Raw genomic sequence first — 9,785 nt, 5'->3', positions numbered from 1 at the left:
GTGTTTTGTTGAAATATGACTTGTATTTTAATATGTATCTTGTATTTTCCTTTTACAGGTGTTAATTGTGGTAGCCTACGGCTCTGAGCAATAAAGATTCATTTCATTTCCATGTCATATTAAAATAAAAAATAATAAAACCTTTTGGAGCGGCCAAGAGAAGGAGGCTTTTGGAAGAGTGCTGTGGCTTCCCTTCAGCATTGTTGAGGCTCAGCTGCTGCACTGACAAACTCAGGGGAGACGGGACAGTAGTGATCAGGTGCACAGGCGGGTAGGAACAGAGGCACAGAGTAGAGCAGGGTTGGTGAAAACCTGTAACCCTCTAGATCAGCCTTTCCCAACCAGTGTGCCTCCAGATGTTGTTGGACTACAACTCCCATCAGCCTCAGCCAGCATTGCCAATGGTCAGGAAAGATGGGAGTTGTGGTCCAACAACATCTGGAGGCACACTGGTTGGGAAAGGCTGCTCTAGATGTTGCTAGACTGCAAGTCCCAGCACCCCTGGCCATTGGCTGTGCTAGCTAGAGCTTGATGGGAGTTTAAGTCCAACCAGTGGAGACTGGTGGCTCCAGTCCAGTGGGGCAATGAAACCGTTCTGGGTTTTAGTCCGAACTTTCAAGGCACTGAAAGCACCTTGGACAGCTCCTTGGAAGTTCAGGCTCAAACCCAGAGCAGATTCACTGCTCGAGTGAATTGGAGCCACCAGTCTCCACTGCGTCCAGCAACACATAGGCGACCACAGATTCTCCACCAGAGGGGTGGAGAGGGGAACATTAACCCCTGCCAAAAAAAACACACGTTACAGCCATCCCAGAGAAAATAGCGATGGTAACAATGGTGAAGTTTGCCATTGCAATGTTGCCTCTCAAGTTACATCGAAAGGTTAGAGCGAAAAGGCATGAAAGGTCAGGAAATCGATCTGTCAAAGCATCCCGGATGACTCAGCAGAGATCCCAAGGCCTTGTTAATCTGGCAGGCAGGTGTGATGCGGACAGTCTATTGAACCCAGCCTACCCTGCTCTCCAGACTCCTGACTGGCAGTGGCACGGGATCCGATTTTAATCAGAACCAGGAACAGCAGGAACACAATGCTGGAGAGAATCCTTTCGACTTGGCAAATGGCATGTAGACATTGGTACCTTCGGCACGAGTTGAAGGTTTATTGGGCCAGCTCATCAAACATTTGTCCCTTCTTGTAGTGCCACCAAAGAAGAATCTATAGAAATTCGTCAAGCCAGTAAAACCTTCTATCCAGTGCATCTCTGAGACTCCATCTCTTCTGTTTCTTATTCCTGGTCTTTGTGGGTCTTCCCTCCTGCTTTTAGAGAAGTGCAGATTTGGATGGACAGCCGCTTTGGGGTTCATGGAGTGTTCGTGTAGGCAGGTTTGCATGCATATTGAACCAAATTTAAACACACACACACCCATTCCTAGGAATATAGGAATTTACCTTATACAGAGTCAGACCAATTGGTCCATCTAGTTCAGTATTGTCTACACTGACTGGCAGCATCTCCCCAGGGTTGCAAGCAGAGATCTCTCCCAGCCGCTGGAGATTGAGCCTGGGACCTTCTGCATGCAAAGCAGATGCTCTAACCACTGAGCTATAGCCCTTCCCTTAATACATAGGAACATAGGAATTTGCCTTATACTGAGTCAGACCACTGGTCTATCTAGCTTAGTATTGTCTACACAGACAGGCAGGGGCTCCTCAGGGTTTTCAGGCAGAGAAAGTTCCCAGTCCTACCTGGAGATGCGGGGGACTGAACCTGAGACCTTCTGCATGCGAAGCAGGTGCTCTGCCACTGAGCTACAACCTTCTCCAAGCTACCTACTCAAGGCCATTGGTCCATCCACTTCAGTACTACTGGCACTGACTGGCAGTGGCTCTACGGGGTTTCACGCAGGAGACTCTCCGAGCCCTACCTGAGGATGCCACTGGGAATTGAACCTAGGGCCTTCTGCATGCAAAGCAGAAGTTCTGCCACTGAGCCACATCCCTCTCTTTGTAAACTCCTCTGCTGGTTCTGCAGAACAGGCAGCTGTCCTCTGATCTACACCGACACCAGACCAGCAAATCTGCAAAGGGGGACAGACTGCATGCCCTTTCCTCATCAAATGGCAAATCCTTCTCTGACAGGGTCTGGAACTACGGGTGGAGAAGAGAAAGAGAGAGAGAGAGAGAGAGAGAGAGAGAGATGTCTTTGTTCACCAAAGCACATTGTGTATGAATCAGTCCCCCAGACGCACCATTTTAATGATGCTGCCCCAGAGCATTGTGGGAAGCAATGTCCCACTACATGAAACAGACTGTAAGATCTGCTCATCAAAGGATCTCAGGCAGCCGGCCCCAGCCAGGGCTGGCGTTTTTGCCCCCTCCCTTTTTGTGAGTCACTGAGAGCTGCTATCAGCTGGAAATGCTGTTGGCTAATGGGATAGTGAAATCAGAGGTTTTTCTTTTCTCAGTGACACCCCCCCCAAAAAAACCCCCCTCTCTTCCTTGCCTATAATGCTGCACATCTTTTCCAGCTCTCTCCTCTTAGGGTCTGGGCTGTTGCAACAGGCACTTTCTTCCATAACAAGGCCCAGAAGGTTTACAAGAAGCTTGCAGACTGACCTCTGTGGGGGGGGGGTGCTGTGGGGCAGAAGAGATCAAAGGCTCCCTCAAAGCCCTTCAGAGGAAAAGACCTTTTGCTTATGTTGCTTCATAAAGAATTACCTGCATTGATGGCGATCTTTATATCCATTCTCAGCATTTCATCCAACCAACCCCCCCCCCCGCATTCCGTCATCGTCTGGGGTGACCAAGATATGTTACTCAAGGCCAGTGGAGGCTGGCCCATTAGGGCAAGTGGAGCACTGCCCCAACAACCTCAATCTGACCTCAGACGTCCCCTGCCTGCCTGCTACCAGGGATGTAGTCTTCCAGGGTCTCAGTGGGTCTTAGACCCTTTACTTTTTTGGGAGCAGGGTCCCTATGTCTCCAGCATCCTCCCAGCCAAACAGCATGAAAGGGGAAGTATGTTAGTCACTGAGAAGAGACTTCTAACATGGTTCCTTGTCTTTTCCTGTTGATTGGAGTCGATCAGAGTGAAAGGAGGCGAGTCAGCCACTGAGAAGACACTTCTCAGTAGCTAAAACACTCCCCTTTCATGCTTGTTGGCTCCTAGGGACTTCCGTTGTTGTGGGAGAAGGCATTAACAAGGATCTCATTCTCAACCCAGCAGCTAAAAAGGGTGGTGGTGGCTGTCATGAAGAGACCTTGCACTTCTGAATTTACCACTACACTGCTGCTTACAGCCAGGCCAGGGAGTAGCCCCGGTTGTCGGCATGTTGCCTTAGGAGAACTCAGTAAGGGGGAGGAGGGCGGGGACTAAACTAGAATGAGTTGGCTCTGCCTGTCATTGGCTCCAGCTCTGCCTATCATTTGCTGTGACTCTTTGCCATTGGCTCCAGCGCTGCCTATCATTGGCTGTGACTCTCTGCCATTGGCTCCAGCTCTGCCTATCATTGGCTGCGACTCTCTGCCATTGGCTCCGGCTCCACCTGCTGTTGGCCTCCCTGCCTTCCGCCCACCAGACCCCACGCGCACCAGCCAACACTGCTCGAGGAGGGGCCATGCAGGTAGAGGCCAACGTTGTTTTCAGCAGCTCCTTTTGCGTTCTGAGCAAAACAAATAAGCTGCAGCTTGCCAGGAGAGGGCTGGGAGCAGGGACCCTCCCTTGGCCCTGAGACCCTGGAGATCTGTTACCCATCCAAGCAGGCGGTGCCGGGCTTGACGGAGCAAGGGTCTGGTTCCGCATAGGGCAGCCTCCTGCGTTCCTGTCACATCGGAGGGTATTTGAAGAATCTGTCCAGTTTCCAAGGGGACTACCCAAGAGTGGAGGTACAAAAGTATTCTGGGCCAGGAAGGAGCATTTCTGATTCAAATTCTGGAAGAAGCTCAAAGCCTGTGGCGGTGGTTAGAATTGTACTCTCTACTTTTGAGAGTGGATTAGACTGCCCTCTAGAGGTAACCTGGAGACAGGAGTGGTCTCTGATTTGCAGGCATCAAGACAAGGAAAGCATCCCGCCATCTAAGAATAAGACTATTTTCTTACCTGACCTTCACCATAAGGTTCCAGGGCAGGCTACAGCTAGAAAAGAGGGGGTGGGAATTCAATTCAGTTCACATTTAAACCTGAATCAATCAAATCCACACTTTCCGAAATAATGAGAAACGCAACCATCCTTCGATACTCGCTCTTTCCGAATTTTGCATTGCAGTTTGCCAACCAAGCAATGTTTACAAAAAATGCATAGATCAGCGGAGCAGGAATATATTTGTAAAGATAACGTGCAGAAATGCATTACAGTAAGAGACGTTGCTGGCAAAAATGCATGCATTAATCAAAATTGCAAACAAGTCATTTATTAGGAGAAATTTGCCCTAACATGCTGGAGAATTTTCATGAGGATTTTTTTAAAAAAAGACAAATTGCTGCATAAACATGGAGAACTGAATGTTTGACTGGAAAATTGAAAAATGGTTTCTACCTGAAATTGTCAGATCTTCCCATCCTAGCTATAGCATATAAAAACACAATTAAAATGGGGGGAAACCACTTTATAGATATAGCAGATTAGGGCCCCTCCAGACTCTCTCTCTCTCTCACTTTCTCTCTCTCTCCCGTGTGTGCGTGTGTTTGCTCTGCAACATATCATTGATGCAATAACAGGGTGTTAGTGATGGATTTATACTGGGCCATCCACATATCACTCCGCTTTCTTCGTTGTTCAGTGATGGTTTCCCAATGTTATCACATTATTGCCATCTGGAGGGGCATAATTTTGTTGTAGAGCTACAAAAATGGAACACACACCCCTCCAAAAAACCCAGTCACGGAACATTTGTGTTATAAAAGTCAACAGGATTTCAGCAGAATGTTATAGGGCATGCGTTGGTTGGAAATAAAATAGTGGGTTATACCTAGTGCTAGCCCTACTCAGAGTAGACCCATTGAAATGAATGGGCATGGCTAACTTAGGTCCATTCCTTTCAATGGGTCTATTCTGAGTAGGAATAGCAAGGGGTACAATGCACTATGCCCACCCCGAAACATTTCCAGGTGCTGCAACCAGAACAGAAAGTGAGTTCACATATAACCAGCCTGATACCGCGGTCAGCACAAGTCGTCATGAATGGAGGATAAAAAAAGGTGCCTGGAGGGTGCAATCAAACCTAAGCTAAGCGCTTTTCATTCCCAATCATTTCATGGGAAGAAATTTAACAGATTGATTTCTAACAAAGTCATATTCAGAGTAGACCCACTCAAATTATTGGACCTGTGTCAGTAATGCCCATCGATTTCAACGGGCCTTCTCTGAACATAGCTGGACACAACTCTCTGTATTTATATATATCGATATTTGATATAAGTGGAGCAGCATCTTGGTGAGGTGTGTCTGTCTCCATCATTATTGACTCTCAGCAGGAATTTTAAAATATTCCTGTTTACCCAGGCATTTGATAGCTGAAGGAGACGGTTCTTGGCTTCCCGGAGATCTCTGGATGGAAGACTGTTTTTCTCTGTAACTGTCTGAGATTGCTTTTTTTTTTCCTTGTTAAAATGTTGTGTTGATGTGTTTGCCACACAGCTCCTTTGGGAGGAAGGGTGGAAGAGAAATTATTATTATTGTTGTTGTTATTGTTATTGTTAATAATAATAATAATAATAATAATAATAATAATAATACATTGATAGCTAGATGGCTCACCACAGCAAACCAATTTATAATAAATAATGAAATTACTTGTTTGGACCGAAATAATTTGTCTTTACATGATTGGCATATTGGACTATTTTCTTTGAAAGTAATCGATTTTGGTGCCTCTGACTCACGTATGCAACAGGCCCTTATCAGTCGTGGCAGTTAAATGAAACTACCTTGTAAGAAGCAGTATGTCTTTGAATCCTAGATGCTCTGGATTTGAAGTGACGGGGAAGGACGCAGCTCGGTGATAAGAGAATCTGCTTTGCATGCAGAAGGTCCCAGGTTCAATCCTGGCATTTCAAGGTAGGGGCTGGGAATTTTCCCTGCTTGAAACCCTGGAGAGCCTCTGCCAGTCAGTGTAGGCAATATTGGGCTGGATGGACCAAAAGTCTGCTCAGTACAACACAGCTTCCTAAGTAGGGGATGAAAGTGACACAGGTGCAAAAGGACACTCTTTGGGGATGCTAAAGTCAGACTGGAAAGTTAGAGCTGGACGTTGCTTTGGATAGTCAGCCGGGACAAATCCTGAACTCGGAGTCTGGGTGTTGTTGATCACATGTGCTGCCTGTCTCAAGCCGACGCAGTTTTAAGCAAGATATTTTAGGCTGCACAGATGCTTATTCCAACACGCAAACCTTTAAAGCTTATCAAAGCCCACTCTCTTCCCCCTCCCCCATTTGGAGCGCTGAACATTCTTAACCATCAAGATCTTCTTATGTATAATAAACACAAAAGGTCTTCTCTTCCCAGATTTCCTGCTAAACCTAGAGATGATTATAAGCTAAATCCCCGGCCTACAGCTCTGATGTGGTTCTTTGCTGAAAGTTGCAGCTCATTCTTACGCAGTTTAACCCCTTTGCTGCACCTTGCTGCAATCAGCCTTGCTGCAATAACATCTGACAGGATGCGCAGAGGCCTTCCGTGGGATGAGGAGGTCACAGTCAGGACCAGAGAATTGGCCTGCAGCTGTTTTACCCACCTGCAAGGCTGTGTGTATCCTGCGGGAATGAAGAGAAAGAAAATGCAGAATGCAGCCTCTGGAGATTCTCTTGGTTTTCTTGTTGCAAAGTATTAAGCAGGTTTCTAGGCCTTATGGCTGGAAATATTATTGGAATTAGAATTATTAGAATGTATTACTCACTCTTCACCCACAGGTCCCAGGGCAGGTTACAACAATTTTAAAACACATAATGAAAACAACAAACAGCATCACAGAAAATAGGGTGGGTCCTAAAAATATACGTCTCAGGTGTCAAAGGCCAGGGTAAAAAGGTGCATCTTCAGCATTCCCCGAAAGTTGTATAATGAACTTGCCAGATGCACCTCGGTGGGAGGGAGTTCCACAGCTTAGCGGCTGCCACCGAGAAGGCCCTTTCCCGGGCTGCCACCACCCTGAGCTTCCGAGGGTGGCAGAACTACCAAGGTCGTCCTTTTCTGAACCTTTTCCAGCACCACAATGTCCTTTTGGGCTGTGGCGACCAGACCTGTACACGGCATTCCACGTGGGAGTGCACCACGGATTTGTACAAGGGCATTACAATTTTGGCATTTTGATTTTTCAATCTCTTGTATGTGGGATCTGCTGGCCTCACCCACCGGCAGCTTTTCTGCCTCACTTCATTGATTCCCCGGGCATTCCCACTGCCTGGGGAACAAAGATCACATAGACAGGTAGGGTTGTGGACCATGCGACGCCTGCCAAAATTTCTGGAGCCAAAGAAAATTATTTTTATTTTGTTTAGCAAGATTTATATACCACTTAATTAAAACACATGTGTCTAAGTGGTTTTACAAAAAAATAGTCATTTCAAAATATCAAGAAAAATAGGCTTTAAAAACAGTAAATATAATAAAATGCTCAAATTATGGATAAAATCAACAGAGTCTTAAAAACAAATGTACTTTATAAAATTACATGTCTGGGTAGCCTTGCCTGAACAATAAAGTTTTAGCAGGGGTCAAAAACTGTATTCCAAAGGCTTCTGGCTAATATCAATAGGCAGGGAGTTCCAGAGAGTACAAGTTGCCACACTAAAAGATCAGGTTGTTCCAGTAGGTAACTTTTCAGAGGGATTAGATACAGCTTCAGTCCCTGGATAGCTCCATGCTCATCCTCCTCACAAGAAGCAGAACAAACTCTGGGACATCATTTTTGGCTCTGTGTGTGTGCTTAATCACAGAATGATTTAGACAAATATACAAATTATAAGCAGATTATACACATTTGCTCAAACTTGCATAACTGATAGACGGCACTAATTGTGCACAGCACGCAAAGACGAATCGTGAGACCCTCAGAGAGGGGAGGGTGAAGCAGGGCGGCATTTGGGAAGCAGAGAACAGGAGAATGCTGGGCCGGTGCTCTGGAAGGGGGAACTAAGGAGCAGGACTCCTTTGTTGAGGAGGAATTTACACCACTAAATCTGTTTCAATTGCATGATGCCGGAGCTTTGCAGCAGTCCTGTTTCCAAACACAGGTGCAGTCAGAAGCCAGCTGTTCCAGAACAGGAAACAGAGCTTATGGCTATTGATTATTCTTATTCATTTTATAATCCTATGAAGCCTCTTGAAGCAATATCACAATACAATAAAAACGTACACAAAACAATTGGGATATAAAAACAGAGACAAGATGGAAGGGCTATAGCTCAGTGGCGGAGCATCTGCTTGGCGGCAGAAGGTCCCCGGTTCAGTCCCCAAGGGCATCTCCAGGTAGGGTTGGGAACACTCCCTGTCTATAACCCTGAAAAGCTGCTGCCAGTCAGTGTAGACAATAATGAGCTGAATAGACGAATGATCTGACTTGGTATAAAGCAGATTCTAGATTCCTAACCATTACAGTTTCTACAATCACATATATAAAAACAATTTCAGATCCAGTACAGATATAAACCGGGATAAAAATCTCTACTTAGAGGGCTTGTTGAAAGAGGAAAGTTTTCAGCAGAGGCCAAAAAGACTATATATATATTTATATATATTTATATATATATTTATATATATTTATATATATATATATATATAGGGTTGATTTTCAGCAGAAATATCCTCCATTCCTGATTTAATCTTCCCACAATTGCTTTTTTTCACATTAAAAAAAAAATTTCAGGAAGTGGGGAGGTGAATTGCAGAATTGCCCGTCATGAGTAGTTTGGCCTTAGTCAAAGTTTGGAGAGCGAGTTGAGAAATAGCGCCTGAAAAGAGCAAGAATTGGCCTGGATACTCTCGCCTTGTTTTGTAATGTCCGTGTGACGCCTTCCTGTTTCCAGCTGCGTCTATGGCAGCCTGTGGAGATCAGGAGCCTCTCTGCCCTGACCTCTGAAAATTGGGCCATCTGCCAGCCAATGAGCTGCTAAGGAGCCTCTGTGGCCTCTCCTCAAAGGACAGCCAAAGGCTCCTTCTCCAAGACACTTAAAGCTGTTGCAATGTTAGCACTCTCACTCGGTCTGCAGGGCAGCAAGTTGGCAAAGGCTGAACTAGGGGGCTACTTAGCTTTGTCTCCAGGGTTCAAGAGGCCCTGCAGGAGAGATCGCAGGAGTGCAAAACAAGGACGAACAGAAGAAGAGCTCTGTAGCTGTGGAGACAGGTTGCTAGTCCAGCACCCTGTCCTCTCTGTGGCTAAACACATGCCTCTTCTGGCAAGCCCACAAGCAGTGCAATCTCCCCCTCTTGGGATCCTGAGCAACTGGCATCCAAGTTGGGAGCCATCACTCCCTCTTGTGGGAGCAAATTCCATAGTTTATCTATGCGCTGCCTGTAGGAAGAAGGACCTCCTTTTGTCTGTCCTGAATCTTCCAATGTTCAGTTTCATTGGATGTCCCTGAGTTCTCATATTATGAGAAAAACTTTTCTCCATCCTCTTTCTCTACACCATGTATCATTTTCTGCACTTCTGTCATGTCACCTCTGACTTTAAACTGAAAAGCCCCAAACGCTGCAACCTTTCCTCCTAGGGTAGAGTTGCTCCATCCCTTTAGATCATTTTGGCTGCCCTTTTCTGAACCTTTTCCAGCCTTGCAATATTCTTTTTG

The sequence above is a fragment of the Rhineura floridana genome, chromosome 19 (assembly GCF_030035675.1).
Source record: "Rhineura floridana isolate rRhiFlo1 chromosome 19, rRhiFlo1.hap2, whole genome shotgun sequence".
NCBI lineage: Eukaryota > Metazoa > Chordata > Lepidosauria > Squamata > Rhineuridae > Rhineura > Rhineura floridana.
The sequence above is the reverse complement of the archived record's forward strand: the minus strand, read 5'-3'. Positions refer to the sequence as shown.